The sequence below is a fragment of the Camelus ferus genome, chromosome 9 (assembly GCF_009834535.1).
Source record: "Camelus ferus isolate YT-003-E chromosome 9, BCGSAC_Cfer_1.0, whole genome shotgun sequence".
NCBI classification, from domain to species: domain Eukaryota; kingdom Metazoa; phylum Chordata; class Mammalia; order Artiodactyla; family Camelidae; genus Camelus; species Camelus ferus.
The window spans coordinates 34,191,330-34,212,073 of NC_045704.1; the positions used below are offsets into that span (position 1 = coordinate 34,191,330).

Genomic DNA, 20,744 nt, shown 5'->3' on the forward strand with positions numbered 1-20,744 from the left:
CCTGTCTAACTTCAGAAGCCATCCTGTGTAGGACTGCTTCTCACCAGTTACCCAGTGACCAGCCACTGTCCATCTAGTCCACATCTGTTGCCTACATTCCTGCCACAGCCTGCAAATTGGACTCTCTGCTTCTGTTCTTACCCTCAATGATTCATCCTCTGCACAACAGACAGAGTGATCTTTCTGAAACTCAAATCCAATCACTTTTTTCTCTCACTTAAAATACTTTAAGGAAAATATTTCTGTTCCAACCAGAATAAAATACAAACTTCTCAAGTGGCTTTCCAGGCCCCGGATAATCAGACCTTCACCAACCTCTCCTTCTGGCTGATTTTGCCCTCAAACCAGGTAACCCCAGGGCCTCTGTACATGCTAATTTTTATTGAGGAAAGCTCACCATTATTCTATCTCCCTCCCCCATCTTCTCAAGGCCTCTTCTGACTCTTAATTGTATCAAATTGTTCTAGTTCATCATCTTTATAGCTCTTCTTGAAACCTCCAAATTATCTTATTTATCTATTATTTTTACGTTAATTTTCTACCTTCTGCTGAGTATAAGCTTGATGAGGGGGAGAACCAGGCCTGTGTTTCCTTTTCCAATACTAGGGATCCAGAGCCTAAGATAGTCCTGGGCACACAGTGGCTACCTGAGAATCACCAGTTGTTGACAGACTGACTCACAGCTTCCTTTACCCACAGAGCACCCTGTGTACTTGCATGTATATTATTGTTATAACAACAGCTGGAACATCTGACATTCACTGAGGGCGACTTGCCAGGCATTGTGCTAAATGCTCTTCTCTTGTTATCTCATGCCTCTCTTCCAATTAATCTACAGAGTCTATGAGCAGGACTGTTTTCTTTTTTTTTAAGCACAGACTTTTTTAATTCCCATGTCACAGATGAGGAAACTGAGTGACTAAGTTGCTTGCCTAAGGCTGGCAGGACCTGGACACTGACCTGGATCTGATCCTGGAACCGCAACCTTAGGCAGTGCTGGGGCTCCAGCTGTCACATTACAGGGCTTGGCATTTGAGCCTCTAGGAATAGGATTTATAGGGGCCCTGATAGCCTTGTGATCAGGCTCACTTCTGACCGGGGCTTCTGATTTGAGCAGGGGTGTCACTATCTTAAGGGCTTGTTACTTGCAATGTTACTTAGTTGGGTGAAAAATCTTATTCTCATCAGAAACAACCAGGTGTGTGTTTCCCCTCTCATAAAAAGAAAAGGTTCTGCTTAATTTCCAGAATATAATAACTCATACAACTTAATAACAAAAAAATAAACAACCCAATCAAAAAATGGGCAGAAGACTTAAACATTTCTCCAATGAAGACATACAAATGACCACTAGGCATGTGAAAAAAATGCTCAGTATCACTAACTATTAGAGAAATGCAAATCAAAACTACAACGAGGTATCACCTTACACCTGTCAGAATGGCCATTATTAAAAAGTCCACAAACAATATAAATGCTGGAGAGAGTGTGGAGAAAAGGGAACCCTCCTACACTGTTGGTGGGAATGTAGTTTGGTGCAGCCACTATGGAAAACAGTACGGAGATGCCTTAAAAAACTGAAAATAGACTTATCATATGATCCAGCAATCCCACTCCTGAGCTTATATCCACGGGAAACTCTAATTTGAAAAGATACATGCACCCCAATGTTCATAGCAGCACTATTTACAACAGCCAAAACATGGAAACAAGCCCAATGTCCATCAACAGATGACTGGATAAAGAAGATGTGGTATATTTATGCAGTGGAATACTACTCAGTCATAAAAAAGAATAAAATAATGCTATTTGCAGCAACATGGATGGACCTAGAGATTCTCACATTAAGTGCAATAAGCCAGAAAGAGAAAGAAAAATACCATATGATATCACCTATATGTGGAATCTTAAAAAAGTGAGACAAATGAACTTATTTACAAAACAGAAACAGACTCAGACTGCGTCTGTGACATAGAAAACAAACTTATGGTTACCAGGGGGAAGAGGGGTAAATTGGGAGTTTGGGATTTGCAGATACCAACTGCTATATATAAAATAGATAATCAGCAAGGACCTACTGTATAGCACAGGGAACTATATTCAATACCTTGTGATAGCCTAAATGAAAAAGAATATGGAAAGGATTATATATATATGTATAACTGAATCACTACGCTGTACACCAGAAACTACCACAACATTGTAAACCGACTATACCTCGACACTTTAATAAAAATTCTTTTTAAATAAAATACATTTAAAAAAATGGCTCTAGCTTATCTTTCATAAATAAGCTAATAGTTGTAAAACGCTTACAACAGTGCCTGGCCCATAACAACACTTTATAATTTTTTGTTAAATATGTAGCTCCATGAAGCTGGAAGTGTTTTCTCCTTGACCACAGAGGCGAGCAAATTCACCGGTTCTCCGTGTTATCCCTCGTCCCTGCCCAGGGAGCGACACAGGTGGCATATCTGTGTGACATTCAGTAACGTTGAATCACAGTCATTCCTTCCCTCCAAGGCAGCCTGGCCAGAGCCCTGACATCTCTCCAACACCTGCTAAGCTTCCCCTTCAGCAGAGAGAGTTCTCTGGTAGTAACCTAAGGCTCAAAGCCTTTGTCAGGAGAAAGCATCTCTCTGGCGTGTAAGCGCCTTGCTTTGTGTAAGGTTGCATACCAAATGCAATACTGTTGTATATATATATTTAAATCTTGAGGTTTTTTATTATCATGGTAAACTTTGCTTAATGGCAAGTGATACTGCCTTTTAATTATAGTAGTGACCTCAAGTTTTCTTTCAAGATGAAGTTAGAAATTAGTTTAAAACACCTGTTACCATATGACCCAGCGGTTCCATTCCTAGGTGTTTCCCCAAGAGAAGTGAAAGCAGGCGTCCTATGCAAATGTTCATAGCAGTATTGTTCCTGAGAGCCCCAGACTGGAGCCAACCCAAACATCCGTCAACAGGCGAACAGAGAAAGGAGCAGTGGCAACTCCGTACAAGAGAGAACTACTCGATAATGAAAAGAAACAAGGTAACAAAGCACACGACAGCATGAGGCGTTTCAAAAGCCCTGGGTTAAGGGAGAGAAGTCGGAAACAGAAGACTACATCCTCCATGATTCCATTTCTATGACTTCCTCAGAAAAGGCAAATCATGGCCGCAGGAAACCAGAGCTAGAGCCCTGGGGTGGAGACAGGCTGGATGTGAGAGGACCCGGGAGCACTCTGAGGATGGGGGGAAGCGTCTGCCTCTTGATCTGGAGATGCTTATATGAGTTTGTGCAAACTCGTGGGGATGGACATTTAGAGTGGGTGCATTTGATTGTCCATAAAGTATTCCTCACCTGAGTTGATTATGACTTTAAAGGAAAAATAGGCAAATGATAAAAGAGGTGTTGGATGAAAAGGCTGAACTGGTGAAGATGGCTGAAGAGCAGAAACGTCTGGACCGAAGTTCCGCTGGCGCGGGCCGGGGATCTATTACCATTCTCTTGTTCTTGTCCTGACTGTCGTTAAAAAATTCTTTAGCTGTCTTTGTTGATCTTAACGCAGCATTGTAACTTTGTCAACCTTTTCTTGTATGATTCTAGATTTCATCTCTTGCTTAAGACACGGAAAACGACTTCCCCATCCAAAGGTTATGAAAACTATTATCTCATATTATTCTCTAATGCTCATATGATTTTTAAAAAATGACATTGACAGATGTTCATTTTTCATTATGGTAAAATACACACGGTATAAAGTTTACCGTCTTCTCCATTTTTAAGTGTACAGTTCAGTGGCATTAAGCACACGTTGCTGGGTACCCATCAGCACCGGCCACGCCAGAACTCCTTCATCTTCCCAAACTGAAACTCTGTCCTCATTGAACACCCATTGCCCCCTCCTCCCAAACCCTGGCCGCCACATTTCTACCTTATGTCTCTATGAGTTGGCCTCTTCTAGGTACCTGACATAAATGGAATCGTACGGTATTTGTTTTTCGGTGATGGGCTTTTTTCATTTCACACAATGTTCATATCATTTTTAAAACCAGGAGTTGTATCAGGCATTCTGGGATTTCTTCTGGTGTGTGTATGGTATAGGTAATGATTTAGTTTTATTCCTCCCAACAAATGGTTAACTGGTTTTCCCAGCATCATTTATGGAAGAGACCATTTGTTTTCTCACATCAGTTGACAGCCATCCACACCATAAACGGTACTCTATGTGGAAATGCATCTCTTTGGGGGCCCTCCTTTCTGTCCCCGTGCCAGTTCCACACCAGTTTTATCTTCTTCACTAAGACCTCACCCATGTCAAGTCCAGGACTTGCTCTGGCTTTAATTTCTTCTGTTCAGCCTTTCAGCGGCTCCCAAGGATTTGGAGCACTCCTAATGCTTGCCCATCCCTCTGTTCCCAAGGTAAACTAGTGTGCAGGGGTCTCGGTTTGGGTGTAGGTGAGGAAGCCCTGGGCCATGCCTGTTGGGTGGTATGGACCATGCCAGACCTGTGCACCTCGACCCACTGCAGGGCTGGGGTCACGAGGAGGTTGGCCACTGTCCCTCCCTCCGAAGGATCCGGTGGGGAGCGTAGGTGATCGGGATGGTGTGATTTCTCTGCTTGCGGTGGAACTTTGCCATGACCCAGTTGATTGCCAGGCAGACTTCAAGATAAGGCAAGTTAATCTTGGGTCCCCTCCAAGGACATTTGGTGCTACATGCAAAACAGAATCCTGTCAAAGTGCATTTCTGAGGGGACCCTGGAGGCAGGACTACAGTGCTCCCTGGACCTCTACAAAGAGAGTGTGGCAGCGCTGCTCGGGGTTGTGAGAGGACATGGATGGAGCACAGCTCAGGCCCATCGGGCTGGGGCTGGGGAGCAGATGGATGGGCTGGCAGACTTTCCATGACTATCTGCAAGGCTGTGTTAAGCCCTGTTAAGCCCTTGGCCAAGTGTCCCACGGGATCGGGGCACTTCAGGCTGCTTTCTCGGGGCCAGAGGTGTGGGCACAGAGTGGGAAGGGCTGAGGTTTCCATGAATCTCTTGCTGTCTAATGTCAGATGAGTCAGGTCACTCCCACCAATTAGCTCCCTCTAGGTTTCTGGTAGGAGGCAGGAGAGAGAAGTTGGGCCAAGGTGGAGCTGAGATAAGCCCAGAGGATTGTTGGGGAACAATAGGCACCCTCTTCTCCCGCCCCTGCATGCCTCGGAGCAGTAGGGAGGCCACCTGGAGAGCCTGGCTACATTTCGTAAAGGCCCCTTGGGCACCATGCGTCATCAGGATGAGCATTGTTGGAAGAACATGCTGGGACTGTGGGCACAGTCGGCCAGCTCTGCCAGGAGTCAGCAGGAAGGCAGACTGACAAAATCAGTCAGAGGTTCCCGCCATTCCCCAAACTACAAGCATTCTCTCATCACCTTCCCAGGTTTCCTGTATCCTCCACTTCCTGCACACACATACACACACACACACACAAACACACACACACACACACACTCACTCACTCATCAATACCTAGAGACAAATGAAAACGAAAACACTACAATCCAAAAACAAATTTTGTCTGTTTGGCATAGGGAGCTGTATTCAATATCTTGTAGTAAACTATAGTGAAAAAGAATATGAAAATGAATGTATGTATGTATACATATGACTGAAACATTATGCTGTGCACCAGAAATAGGTGTAACTGACTATACTTCAATTAAAAAAAAAAAGACCAGAAAAACCCCCCAAAAACCTATGGGATGCAGCAAAAGCAGTTCTAAAAGGAAAATTTATAGCGATCCAGGCTAACCTCAGGAAACAAGAAAAATCTCAAATAAACAACCTAAGTTTGCACCTAAAGCAACTAAACAAAGAAGAACAAACAAACCCCAAAGTTAGTGGAAGGAGAGAAATCAGAAAGACCAAAGCAGAAATAAATGAAATAGAGACTAAACAAACAAGAGAAAAGATCAATGAAACTAAAAGCTGGTTCTTTGAAAAGATAAACCAAATTGATAAAACTAGCCAGACTCATCACACAGAGGTGAGTAAAGTCACTTGCCTGAGGTCATGCTAACAGGCCACTTCTCAAATTATGGGCCAAGTATGGGCCAGGCTGATTATTTTTTCCAAGTCACATTAATAAATCCCCAAGAATCTATTGATCGATTTTTCGATCTATCTATATCTATCTCTCAAGGTAAAAAATGTTCACCTGTATGTCAGCTGTTCTTTCTGCAAACCCTCAGTTTGGACATCCATGGAGGCATAGCTTGGTCCAGGAGGAAGAATGCGTGTATCCAGTCGATGCCAGAGCTGGGATGGCCTCCTTGCCCTGGATAATGACAGTGAGACCACCATCCTCCTGAGATGCCCTGCCCATCTTGGCTCTGTCAGCTCCATATATATTTATACTCAGTGGCCACCTCCCAAGCCACCAGCAGGCCCTGGTTTAAGTGTGTTGCGAAGGGGTTGGAGAGAGACAAGTCCGAGGCTTGATCGCCACGGAGAATCCTGCAGAGCCTAGTAAGTTGCTCTGCATCGTTTAGAGGCAAAATCACCAAATTCTGTCTTGGTCACTTTCCTGCTGTCTGGTTCGAAAGCAAGCCCCTGGCCTTGCTGTCTCCGCAGGGCTTCTCAGTTAAGATGGCAGGTAGGAAGTTCAAGTTTGGGCTTCAGAGCTGCCCACATGATGGGAGAGTGCGGTCCTCAGCACCAGGCACAGGAATTTGCAGCCTGTTTTGTGGTTTTAATTGGATGTTACAGCATCATCTGCAGCGTCATGATCACCTGGGAGCATCTGCTGGGAGAGCGGTGGCATGTTCCAATCTCCTTAGCCGTGCCCTGAGTTGCTTCCACACACGTTAAAGTTTGAGAAGTGGATTTACCTTCTCCGGAAAGCAGCAGGTCACATGGAGAAGGCTGGCTTTTCCTCCAGGCCTGTGGCCACTGTCCTGTCTGACAGGCTGGGCATCTGGGCCTATGTTCCTGAGGGCCTGGACCCTTCTGTGGAGCCTTCCTCTGGAAAAATACTGGAGCTGCCCTCTACCTCAGCTCTGGAGAATTATAACCTTTTCTGGCTCTGAGTTCAAATCCTGCTGGTGCTCCTAACCAGCTGGGTGGCCTGAGCAAGCCCTTCCACCAGTTTCCTCATCTGAAAAATGGGGATAACCACTCCTACATTGCAGCACCGCTGGGAGGATGGAATGGGTTAAGGGATAAAAAGTCCTTTTCCCCTAGAAGCTGCCTGAGAGATGCTGACTGATGGTGCTGTGGGACAGGTAGACCAGGGTGGGTGCCTATTGGTTGGTTGGTTTCTTTGTCTTCACCCCAATATTTATGGAGCATCTTCTCTGTGCAAGGCTTGTGTTACACGGAATTGAGTGGCAGCTGAAATGGAAGAGTTCCAGCCTTTGTGGACCTAAATGCTTGTTTTCCCTGGTTCTGCGTCCCTCACTTTTACATCTCTTAAGAGACGGGCTCTTCAAAACCTTAGGAGGAAAGAAAGTCACAACCCCCTGCAAAAGTCAGACAAATGCACCTATGTATAAGGTACCCCAAATTTGCCAACAAGTCAGGGGGTCTTTGGACCCCCACCTACTCTCTCTGCTCTCTTCTTAGTGCCTCTTAGCATCCCCTCCAGATGCAGTGGAAAAGGGAAAGGTGCCCTCAGCGATTTTTGCCCATTCTAACCTCCCCTCCCCAGCTCCCATGGGTGCCCATGAAACAGTGTGAAATGCTCTCTTTAAAAGCCTAATTATTTACACTGACAGTATGTACTTTTAACCTCCAGTGGCTGAGTCAATATCATCTTTCCTCCTCTCCTTCGGTACCTTGGATCAAAAACCCAGCAGCTTTACGAAACCCACCAGACTGTATCTTTTTATCCACCTTGTGGCCTTTTAAATTTCACCTGCTCCAGGAATTAAATTACAGAGGCCATGGAGATCCAGCACAGACCAGGGCACAGGCCCCTGGATTTGCTTCTGCTTCACGTGGACTCCTGTCTCTTCTCTTGGCATAGGTTTCAGCCTCCAGTGTTCTAGGTGTGCTCCCCCTGAGCCCGTCTCGTGTTTTTTTTTTTTTCCAAGTTCTCCTCCCTACCTGTGACCCGAGACATCGCTCCAACCTATGTGGGAGAGTAAGAATTTTCCCTGAACCTGTGACCACCGGGGAGTTTCTGAACAGACTGTGACTACTGGAACCAACCCTCTTATCTGCTCTCCTGATCGCTGCCTGGTGAGTCTTTTGGGCTACGCCCTGCCACGGAGCACCCTGTACCCAGAAGTGAGCTTCCAGGCATGGGCTGCATTCAGTAAACTGATTTGTTCAGTCATATCTCTAATTAGATGCCATGGGCAGATGAGAGTGATAACACCTTCTCTGTTTTGCAATTGTGGACATGATCGAAATGGGAGATAAATCAAGGGAGAGGTGTGGGGCAACCTTGAACTGGCTCCTGGATGCCAGTGAGGACCTACAACTCATTTCTCTTGTTGAACAACATGTATCTCTACTTCTCGACATGCCGATTCTCCTGTAATTAACCATGTGAATTGCATTCCCGCAGTGTCATTGCTCTGAGCTCTACCTACCCAGCTCAGGAGCAACGCCCAGCAATTAGCAGCCAACTGGGTGATGAAGATCTGGCTGGATGGTGATGGTCTTCAGATACCACCCCAGGGCCTTCCCGATTCTGCAGAACTTCCCTTGGGTCTCTTGCATGTCGTGGAGTGGAGGGAACATACTGTTTCCCTTCGGGCAGTTCCTCCTGCCAAGAAATATGGTCTCAGCAAACTGGTTTGCTGGTTTGCATCTGCACATCTCTCCCTCTCTCCCCTCCTCCTCCAATAAAGCTTCTCAAAGCCTCAGTCCTTGTCTGGCCAGTTCATTGCAGGACCCCAAGCCTGGCACTGCCCACCCAGCATATTCTTGACCTGATACCAACATTTAATGAATGAATGAATGAATGATGAAAATGAATGCACCCAGCATTCACCCTCCAGGGGATGATGGCTTGATTTGCAAGTCTACTTTTTATTCCACCCACGGCAGCCTCCTCCCCATGCCTGAGGACAAGGTGCAATCCATAAGCTGGAAAGAAAGGGACCAGTCTGATCCCCAGGTGTGGGGCAGCTATTGCCGTGAGTGGAGGACAGGAGGCCGTGAATGCTGGTAGCTGCAGACACCTCCAGGAAGCTCTGTAGGACACAGTGCACTTAATGCTGGTCCATAGAACCGTGGGGGCAGCAGTGGTGGTGGGAGGGGAAGGGGGCACAGTTATAAGCCTGGGCCATAGGTGAGCGGGTAATTTCTTCAGGGTTATGTCAAAAGTACAGCCAGGGTGTCTGCCAACTTATTGCATCATTCCATGAGCTTCCTACATATGTTCCACCGTGGGCCCCACCATGAGTTTCTGGAAGTCAGGGACCTTATCGGTTTTGTTCTCCATAGGGTCCTCTGTGCCCACAACAGTGCCTGGCACAAAGTGGGTCCTCAGTAAATATTTGTTGAAAAATGAATGAATCAGCAAGTGAACTTTCTTTGAGACCCCAGAGTGGGGTCTTTTCCTCAGTCCTTTGACACTGTAGGATTTCTTGTGAGATCTTAGGTTTCCCAGGGAGGATTTAGAGCAAATGTCCACACTGGCATCAGTGACCAAAAGAGCAGAGCTGTGGGGGTCCCAATGAGGCTTTGGGGAAAGACTTCTTTTGAACCTACCCTTTTTCTTCAAAAATATTCTCCATGCAAGTTCTCCTCGGTGCCAGGAGCTCCAGGAGTCCTGCGGGCAGCCCCTTAGGGCCCAGTGTATCAGACACACCATGGAATCTCATATCATCATTCCACCCCTTGCTGAGTCATTTTCCCTTTTAACAAATGAATTAATGAACAGAAACCACCTGCTTATTGAGCCTGAAGTTGACGTCACGGGGAGATTTGAGAAGTACAGATTCTCTCACCTTCAGAGTGGGAGTTTTCAGATTCAAATGTCTGTGGAAACTTTTTGCGATTTTTACTATTGTCTTCTCCTTCTCAGCCAGATACTTAGGTAACACATTGAAATGACTCCGGTTTTTCTCTTATATGCCTAGTTCTGTACTCACCTCCTCTGTGAAGTCATAGAAGCTTGTGCTGACATGTTTGTTCTAATACTCTTTAAAATCCATTCGCAGCTGTAAAAATGAGGGACAGTCCCTCCTGTACTACCAGGGCCATCCTTGTACCACCAGTGATGGAAGTATCTCATTTAGCAAACACTGAACTGGAAATTTGGTTCTTGAGAAACTGCCTGAAGAAAAAAATGTTTCCAGTGATTGTAATGTATGTGGTCTGAGGACCACACTCAGAGGACACTATCCTTGGCTTTTGATGTAATGAGTGATGTCTGTGTGTGTGTGTGTGTGTGTGTGTGTGTGTGTGTGTGTGTGTGTGTTTGTGCAGTTTATATCCAGGCAGGTTTTTAATGTCTGATAAAACAAGGTCCTATCAGAATGCTGGTATAGAAATATGCCATCATCACCTTTACCTTATTGCTTTCTATTATGATGGCCTTTCTTTCCTTTAAATCTTCTAACTAGGTCAAGCTTGTAGATGGGCAAGCATATTTCTTATACTCATTTTACAGAGGAGGACACTGAGGTTAAATTAAATGACTTCGTGGGGATCATTTCACAAAGACACTGCAGTCCATCAATTTCCCCTTTCCTCATGGTAGCCTGTAAAATGATGTGCTGGTAGTGGAGGGAGGAGAGAGGGAGAAGACAGCAACTCAGAAATTTCACCCCACAGTGGAAGAGTGCAAGACAGAGAGAAAGACGAGGAGAAGAGAGATGTCATATGTGAAGCTTTTGCCCAGCTGGACTCAGCCTGTGTATTTCAGGGAAGGTGAAATACCAAGAAACCACGTGTGTGAGAAAAAAGTGCTGGGATGAAGATGGGCTTGCAGCAGCTCCTCAGTGCTGGCCCCCAGCTCTCTGCCTTTGGCAGCACATCTCAGCCTGGGGCCAAGCAAATACCCCCGAGGAGGCTAGGCCTTGGTATTTACCCACAATCTCTGTTTTGGAAGTAATTAATCTTCGAATGTATGAGCCTCTTTGTGGTGGAAAGCGCGCGCTGACACTTTTGTGTAAACACCCAGCTTAGCATATTGACAAACTGGTGGCTGTTACTTTGATCCCAGGCTGCTGGCTCTGAAAAGGCGAGCCGACTTCGGGCCGCCCCACCAGGCACAAAGGCGGCTCTAATCCCTTCTACACTCTTCTCAGATCCATATTTAGAATTCGGAGTCTTTATTTTCTATATCCACTTAAGCTCCGCTTGGAGTTTGTTTAGTAACCTTCTTCCTTCTTCACGTTTGCCGGTGACTCATAAGTTGGTTTTCTTAGCAAGGCATGCAGCAAAATTCCAAAGTAGCAAATGACCTGAATGAAAACCCTTAAACTCACATAGATTTAATCACTGCAGCAAATTGGAACCATTTGTGGTCAGGTTTTGATGGCGATCTATAAAGATTTCCCCCATGCCCCCCTCCACTTTCTTTTTAAGTGGCTTAGTTAAGGTTAGTGAGAAAAGGAGGCATCAATGCCGAGGTCCAGGGGGTGGGGGGGAAGGGACTTGGGTTGTTTCTTCCAGCTTTTGGAGACATCTGCCATCACCTAAGGATCTTCAACAGCAAGGAGCAAACGCTGGTGGCAGCCATTGACTCTCCCACACATCCCAGTGGCCAGGGCTCTGTTGATCCAGAAAACAGGGAAGCCCGGCTGTGAGTTTCAATGCTGTGAGTTTCCATTGGAGGTTTGGGACCCTTTTAAGAAAATACTGTGTTTTGTGACTTTTGTCGCCTCTAGCTGCCCTAATAAGGCGAGGGAGAGGTCAGTACATTTTTTCTTTCCCCATGAGCAGAGAAGGCAATCAAACCTGATCTGTTATGATTTCTCCCTAAGCAAACCAAACAGACGAGCTTTAATGAAGACGCGGATCCAGAATTGAGATTGACCCAGCGAGCACCACGAGGGCGTCAGATCTGTTTCTGATAAAATCGACATTGAGGTTTTGAAGAATGAATCAGAAAGGAAGTTCAATTCCATTTCATGACTGGGCTGAACAAAATAGAAAGCACGTCTGTAATTAAAGGGCAGCTTTTCTTCCATTTTGGGGGCTCTTTTTCGGCAAAACTTTTAGAAATTTCTAGAATCAGGATTGCTCTCAACCAGTGGTTGCTGGGGTTCTGTTTGCTTTCTCTAGAGCAGATGGGAAAGTGAATTTGTAAAGACTGTGGCAACAAATTTTACTGCACAAATTATGGAAAAAGTTACCCCAAAGGGTCCTCCCACTTTTTTTCCTCTCCATCTCTAGTTTCTATGATTATGGTTGGAGAGAAAATTCAGGCTGAAAGAAAGTTGATATTTATTTTCTGTGAACTTTAATAAAGAAAGTGGTGGGTTTGGGACCCTTTTTTTTTTTAAGGCCCTTTGGAGAAGTCAATTTTTAACTTTTTTTAATAGCACCTTTTGGCATAAAGCTGCCGGTGTGTGATTTATGGAGCTGCTAAGGGGTGTGCTGAGAGCCGTTCCCAGCAGGTTGGTGAGAAATTTCGAAGAGATTTTGACTCTGGGAGCCCACTCTTGGCAGGACATGTGTTCACCCAGGCAGGCCTTTTAAAATGTTTAGTGCCCGTGCCGTCTCTTGAAGTCTATGTTTGTTTGGGTTTGCGGAAACCCTTCCCTTTCTTCAACATTCTCAGATGTCCCCGCTTTAGGCCGAGTGATCAGCCGTAATCCACTCCAGCCCCAACCAGGAATAGTCCACTTTGCTCATAAGCACATAACATAACTTCAGCCCCCAGGGCCTCTGTCGTGAAATGGAATCCCAGACACTCCGAGATGTCTTGGGAGATAAGTGTGGCCCTGATCCCAGGGTCACCCTGGCCCTGGAGGAGCAGGAGCTCACCTATACATCACGATGTCGTTATCAACTGGGGACCCCAAGCAGCCACAACCCGCCACATTTTCCACAGGGCTTGGTGGTGTTAAGAAAATACCCTCCGGCTTCATGTTATTTTAGGCTGAAACAAAAGTCGACATGAATGGCTAGGGGGAACAGAGAGGACATTGTTCTCCCTGTGGCCCGGCGCTCAGAACTGGCCTGAAACTGAGACTCCAACAAACGGAGAAGTAAATGCTGCCACGTCCAAATGGGCTATCGAGTGTCCGGCGGGATCAACTGAGTGCAGAGGGGCGGCCTGGCTGGGTCATGGGAAGTTTGGTTTCCAGAGGAGAGGCTGAAAGTGCCACCTGATTTGCTGTGGCGTGACGCTGATGCGGAGAGGAAGCCACCTGCTTGGGAAAGTGGAGGGGGGACCTACATACCAGGTCGGACTGACTTTGTGGCACACAGGCGCAGGCGGTGCCAGGTGCTCTTCTGAGCTCCTCTAAAGAATTGTCCCATTTAATCTTCCCAGCCACCCTAGGAGGCAGATACTATCATTTGCCCCTTTTACAGTTGAGGAAACTGAGGCAGGGGGCTGTTGACTTGCCCAAGGTCATGTAGCTGCCATGTGCAAGAACTGGGATGGGAAGCCATGCAGTCTGGCTCCAGAGCCCACCAGCCCATCACCCCTGCAGCTACGCCTGATCGTCTTATCATCATTTTCATTGCCCCTGTGTTTCTTATTCGTGGCACCTGGGTGATGTAGCAGATGCTGACAGTGCCTGGCCCAGAGTCCTTGCCCTGTGTCAGTGAAAGCTAATGGTCCAACTCCTGACTGCCAGTATCTGCACCCTTCTTTGGCTGTAAGAGTCTGTTCTGCCCATTTGAACAAGGGACTGGAAGTGCCAGGAAATTAGCATCCCCTGACGCTGAAGACAGTTGGTGGATAATACCCCAGCTTCCTTGCCCCTCTGGTGGGAACACTCAGAGGTGTGCATTCTACACGGCTGCCCAGAGCTCTCCAGTGGGAATGAGCTCCAGATGCCGCAGTGGAACTTGGCTGGAAGATGCATGCCTTGCTGGCTATCTTCCCCTCCTTGACTCAATTCCCCACTCCCATAACTTGTGCTTCCTGGAATCACCTTCCTAGTATCACCTCCATTTGAATCCCTGTCTCTAGAGCTGCTTTCGGAAGAACCCAAACCAAGACAGGAGATCATACCTCTATGCAATTATTTGACTATTGTCTTTGTCCCTCATATAAACATGAGCTCCAGGACAGCTTAACATTATAGTCCTGAGCACTAGCTCCAAGTCTGTCTTGTAGTAATTGCCAAGCAAATACTCATTAAATGAAAAAGGATTTTGAAGTGGAGGATCCCTTTCCATCTAATGTAAGTTTATAATAGTAGTTTGTCCTCTTCTTAGGTTGGTATATTACATTTAGTGTAGTTTTTGCCATTTATTCTTTATTGAAGAGTTACTTCTTCCAGATCCTGTACAAGGGGGTGGAGACTTTAGCCCCTTCTCCCCATCTGCCTTCTTGCCTAGAGTTGGGAATAAACCAGCTTCTCCATTAGACTCAGATTAAGACCTTTGGAGATTGTTTTAGAGGCTGGCCAGCTGTTTGCCAACCTATGTCCTCTTCCTAGACTATATATCCCAGTCTCGCCTGCTGTTCGGTGTGTCATGTGACTGAGTTTTAGCCACTGGAATCTGAGCAGATAGGTATTACCATTTTTAGCCCAGCCATGAACACCTCCCGTATGCTTGATGCCAATGAGCATGGTAACCATTGGGAGCCATGTGTTGCATACAACAAAGCACACTCTACAAAAAGCCTGGGACCCCGAGTCACTGTTTGGAGGAGGGCTACACGCTGACCAGGAGCACTCATTTCAGACTTCACTGGTGAAGCAATGATTTTCTGTTGTGTTCAAACCATTATAATTTGGGGTGTTTATTTGTTACAGCAGCTGATATGACCCTAACTAATACTGAGGCCCTACACTGATGACAATTAGTGTCCTCTGTCATATGTAAAATAAGCACTAAACATGTCCAAGGAAAGCCCAGGTTCCCACATGATAGCTACTTTCATTAAAAAATCAAATAGCAAAGCCTAATTATTTTTTTAGGGGGGTGGTTAGTATCTTGCTTTACTGATGCCCTGAATATGCCTTTATTCTGCCTCATAGGTGACCGTGTAGGTAGGTGTTCTTTCTGGGAAGAATCTGTCTAACAAGCTGGTGAATGGACACCTGCTCCATCCAAGGACCTTGAGAAAAGTGAGTAGATGGATTTATCAAAATTCAAGAGCATTGCTGTTTTCTTCAGAGCTTCAGGCAGCTGCTCCTGCCCGCCCTGGGCTCAGCAGTGATGGAGATGTGTTCTTGAGTCAAGAGCAGAGGCTACAGACCTGCCTTTTAGCTTCAAACCTTTGGAAATGTTCTCCTAAGCTTTCCTAAGGGAAACACAGACAAGCAGCCATCAGAAAGCTCTTGGCCACCCTCCCCACCAGCCACTGCCTTCCTCGAGAGGAGCTTGGAGTGTTGGAAAGATCATGGTTTCTGGAACCAGCAGAAAAGGGTTTGACTCTTGGATCTGCCTTTCCTTGTCATCAGTCCCGTTTTACAGAAGATAGCTAGACACTGATTCCAGAACTTGCATCTTGGTCTTGAATCCAAGCTGTCATGATGTGGTGAGATGTGGCCCCTTCAAAAGTAACGGCCTAGGCAGAGAGAACTGTGTGGTGGGAAAGAGCACGGGCTTAAAGTGCAGCCCTACCTCCCCAGGCAAGTGACTCAGCCTCTCTGTGCCCGTTTCTTTATGTGTGAATTGGGGTTGCATCGCATCTACATCGCGGGCTCATTGTGAGGCTGAAATGAGATGGTATCTATGAAACACATGGGTCAGTGCCTGCCCACAGGACTATTCTTTCTATCCTTATACTGGAAGTTGGTGGGGCCAAGTGGACCCCCGCCCTGTGGTCAACAGCACTTTTGGTTAGTTTCCCCACAGATGGGCAGGTGACAGTGGCCTGAAGATTCTTTGGGGTCCAGCCTGTGAGGAGAACAGTCACCTGGAGCCTCTGCTTTCTCAGGGGACCACGAGTCAGCACCCCCATGGCCTTCTGGGCAGATTCGTGATGCTCTGTCCTCAGATGTACCTCCATCAGTCCTTGATCGAACTGAGCACTAGAGAGGAACCCTTTGCTGACTGTTGGCTCACAGAGGCTGTTTTGGAAGGCGTACTGGGGCAGAACCCGGAAGATACTGGTGTGAGTGGATCAGTCATGCTGGAGGGAAAGTGGCATTCCTCCTGGTCAAGGATTTGGCCTTTGGAGCCAGACACACTTGACTCTGCATTCCACTCCCGACTTCAGAAAGCCTCTGACCTGCTCTGCCTCAGTTTTTTCACCTGTAAAATGGGACTATTGATGGTACTCTCACAGGAGTGATGTTAGGACTGCATGGGATAATGGTGTAGTACATATATTTTGTGTCTTTTCTGAAAACCATTCTTCCCCTAAATATAAAATAGGTGTAGGACTTAAAAGATTCTAGAGTAGAAAATGTCATGCACTGAAAAGCAACTCTCTCTCCCACTCTTGACCCCTAGTCCCAGAGGGTATCTCCAAAGGAATCCCTGGTTATCAGAGTCTTGAGTAAACTGCCAAAGATGCTCTCCATATACACCAGAACGGAAACTATATGTACACATACATGACATATAGACACTGATATTTTGATTTGCAAAAGTGGAAATGTCGTATGGTTCAACCTAACTGGTGTGTGTAAACAATGATAGCCTTTAGACACACTGTTCTACATTTTGCTGATTATTTTTTTAACCTAAGAATAATTTTTGGAAATCATTCTCCAGGCCTTAACAGACATGTCTCATTCTTTTTAACAGCCATGTAGTACCCCAGCCTGAAGATAGACCTTAATTATACCTTAATTTATTTAACCAGCTGCCCTTTGATGGCTGGTGCCTGGTTTTTCTCCATTTATGGAGAAGAAAAGGAAACCCCTGCCCCTCGGTGCTTTCCACCCCCCAGACCCCTGGCTGGCCTCCCAGACACCTGTTATTTCCTCTCTGTTTGGTGAAATCCCTGGAGTGCACATTTCCATACTGCAACTGTGCTAGACCAGATTTGGGGCTCCTGCCCTCTGCCTAAACATGCCTTAGATCTCTTCATAACTCAGCTTGTAAGTCGAGGCCCCTTAATTTGGCCCACAGGACTCCTTAACGCCTTTTAAACCCCGTTAAACCCATGTAATGAGTTTCCCCTTGCTGTGCTCCTGGCCATGAAAGCTGAGAGCCGGGGCCCAGGCCTCCCACCTGTTCCCGAGATTAGGCTGTGGGGCTGGAAGGGAGGGGTGGGGGTCAGTGGGAGCCCTGTGGCCACCCCCGCCTGCCACTCCCAGCTGGAGAGGGTCCGTGGGTGCTCCTGGGCCTTGGATCGGCATTCTTCCCAGGGTGTCAGGGCCCTGGGGCAGTTTGGGCAGTTTCAACTCTCAGACCTCCCATGGGGTGTGGGGGAGTGTGGGGACCACTTTGCTTGGGCGAGGGGAGTAGGCCGAAGCTGGCAGCGGGTTGCTGAGGTGGGAGTCACATGCTCCATGTGGGGTAAAAGGGGGCTTCCTCTCTTTAGGGGACCTGGAGGCATGGAGCTGCCTGTGACATTACTGCCCTCCACATGTTAGCATGTACTCCAGAATCTTCTTTCCATGGCTGCCCATTATGTGAGGGTTTATATATATAAATCTCTCTCAGGAGAGATCTATATTTCCCTCTTTCACACACAGTCCATGTGGGTCCACTAGGCTGGCTTCACAGTTCCTACTTCCTGGTCTGGGCATGTGACCCAGGGCTAACCAATCAAGGCTGCTGCCCACAGTGATTGGTTCAGGGGTAGCCCCTGTCCAGCCCAGTGATTGGTTAAGGGGTGGGCATATGACCCAGGTCTGGCAAATCAGAATATTTATTCCCTTGGCCACAGTAACTGTTTAGAGATAGACACATGACCCACTGGTAGTCCAAAGAGATTCCATCCCAGAACTCTATGGAATAACTGGAGAAAAGAGATGTACCCTTTCCATAGGGGTCACTAGAGGAGAGCATAGCAGCTTGGACTGCCATAGGCCGACTTGTCACCATGAGGGAAGAGCCTGCTTAAGATGGGCTAAGATGGAACTAAATAGGGCTGAGAGGGAGAAGGGGTGAGGTTGAGGCCTGATGACATCATTTAGCTCCTGGATCCAGCCATACCTGAAGACTTCACAGGAACAAATAAATTTTCTTTTTCACTTAAGCCAGCTTGAGTTAAGTTGGTGAGTTTCTTTCAGCCCAGTATCCTAACTAAAACACAGTATGCACTACAGGTACTATTCTCCATAGAAAGACCCTCAGAAGGACTTCAGCCTGCTCTTCCTTGCTCTTCCTTGCTCTTCTCTGGCCAGTGTCGCTTCACCCAGAATTTGCCTTTAATGTAGCCTACTTTCACTTCATTGCTCAGTCCTTTCTCTCTTTCTGGTAAACCAGTTCCCATCCTCTCTCAACATGTCATCTTCAGCTAAATATGTCTTGGAATGTGGAGCTAAAGCTTGCCATTTCCAGGGAGCTTGTAATCCAGTATGGGTTACTTAAGTGGATGCTCAGTAAGGAACAAATGAGTGAACTTAGTGAACAAATGAGTGAACTTAGCGAACAAATGTGTGAGCGAGGGATTGAAAGAGGAGGCAGGATTCACAGTAAAGATGTTCACATCACTTCATGGCAGTGTCAGCTACTTGCCATATAAGAGGCAGAGGCAATTCAGGGTTCTTAGAGGGACTGGGACTACGTACAAGGGAAATTCAGGAGGAAGTTGCGGGCTGAACGCCAGGCTAAGGGTTTTATGTGCTTTCTAATGGGCAAGGAGAACCACAAAACTCTGAGAACTGGCATAAAGCCTGCAAAGCTGTGTTTCAGAGATGCTGAACAGACAATGGTGGGCGGGCTGATTGGACAGGAAAGGACCACTGGCAGTTGAATTAATGAAGAGGATATTTTAAATCCATCCTCCCTTGGGGGATGTGAGCCTGGCATATGGGGTGGCAAAGAACAGATTAAGGAGGCTTTGAGAGATTCCCAAGTTCCACTCTGGTAACATCTTCTTCAGTCAGTCTGAAATGGGGTGTGATCAGCCATTTCTGAAACAGCCCCTAGACAATTCTGCTGCACAGTTCACACCATTGTGTCATAGGGTTGGAGTCCGTGGTACCCAGACCTAGCCGGATTAGAAAAGAAAAGGGCAAGCCCCTTTCTCCCCTTTTAAAGAAACTGTGGCATTGAAGGAACTGGCCACATGTCCACATGTAGGTCCTCAGCTCACCCATGAACAGAGACGGGTAGCTAGAAGTCAACAACTGCGGAAAACAGAACGCGAAGCTGTTCTTGTAGAACTGGTGAACTGATATGAATTCGTTGCCAGTAGGTTAAAGGAGAAAAAGAGTACACCAAGCAGTGTTAATGGAGTTCCAAATTCTAACAAAAACTTACAAGATCTGCCACGTTGGAGCCACACCCCAGTTTGGAGCTGAGACGATGCGGCAGCTTCTGTGAGCAGGTGCCTTGCTCTCAGTTTGCCACAGTTCCCACCCCTCCCTAATGCCTCACACCCAACCCACTCGGCCCGTTTATATCACCTGCCGGATGTCTGCAGGCATTTGTATTAGTGACCCTTAGTACCTCTACCTGTACAGGTAAGCATCTGGTTCAAGAGGCAGCAAAGGAGACAACACAATAGGGCCCTAAGAAGTAGGATGAGACAGACTCTTAGATGCCTTGGAAACAAGCTTATAAGGGCAGAGAGTTCACAGTGTTGACTAAAAGAACAAGGAGGCCCATGCTGCTAGTTTGGACCAGGAAGAGCATCCTCTGGTTAGGACCTGTGGCACTTTTAAGCCATGAATCCCAAATTCTTTGACACCTCAAGAGAGGGTCCCTTGAATCTGGCCATGCCTGGAACTGCTTTGTCCAACAGAGTCTGTAACATGTGACTTTGGAGGCTAGCTCCGAAAAGACCTCTCAGCTTCCTCTGGGTTCTTGGGACTCCTGCCCTGGGCAAAGCCAGACACATGTATTAATTCTGACTACCATGAGACCACCATGTTGGCCAGGCCACATGCAGATGTGATTGCTGGCATCAACAGCTCAGCTGAACTTCAACTGTCAGCCTTGCGGGTGAGCCCTTTGGGATGTCCAACGTCCCTCCCACCCCCCGATGTGTGTAGCTTCAGCTGACAGTGGATTGCCATCTTAGGAAAGACCCCAGGCGAGAATGTCCCAGCTAAGCCCTTTCCCAATTCCTGAGCAAAAAAATTGTGAGCAAAAATAAATAAATAAATAAAAATGGCTGTTTCAAGCTGCTGGATTTTGGAGTGATGTGTTATGGAGCACTAGTCACTGGAAGAGGACCCAAAGCATCATGAAAACCTTCCAGAAAGCTTTAGATGGCACATAGATGAGGGGAAAGGACTCCAGGAACAGGAGGTACCTACATGTCCAGATGAGCCTGACTCAGGGAGCCGAGGGTTCTAGGGGTAGCGGGGGAAGGCGATCACCTCCTGGCTCAGCTGCATCCCAGATTAAGGCCCATTCAGCCAGAGGGAATGACAGAAGGTATCTGAGGGAAGCCTGGCTGGTCACCAACAGCCTCCTGAGACATTCTGAGCAGTGGTTAGATGACTGGCTTTGGCCTCAGCCAGACTAAGTTCAAGTGCCTGTGAGTCCCTGGTGGCATAATTTCCTTTCTCTGTGCTTTGCTTTCTTCATCTCTAAAATGGGACTT

General features: G+C 46.8%; 1 long non-coding RNA gene across 1 annotated transcript; it reads left to right on the forward strand.

Moving 5' to 3' along the window:
• Positions 1-5,878: 5,878 nt before the first annotated feature.
• On the forward strand, positions 5,879-20,226 carry LOC116666076. The gene is made up of 3 exons (XR_004322950.1): positions 5,879-6,020; positions 19,399-19,405; positions 20,217-20,226. It is a non-coding gene; the product is annotated as an uncharacterized LOC116666076 (long non-coding RNA).
• The last annotated feature ends 518 nt before the right edge of the window (positions 20,227-20,744 follow it).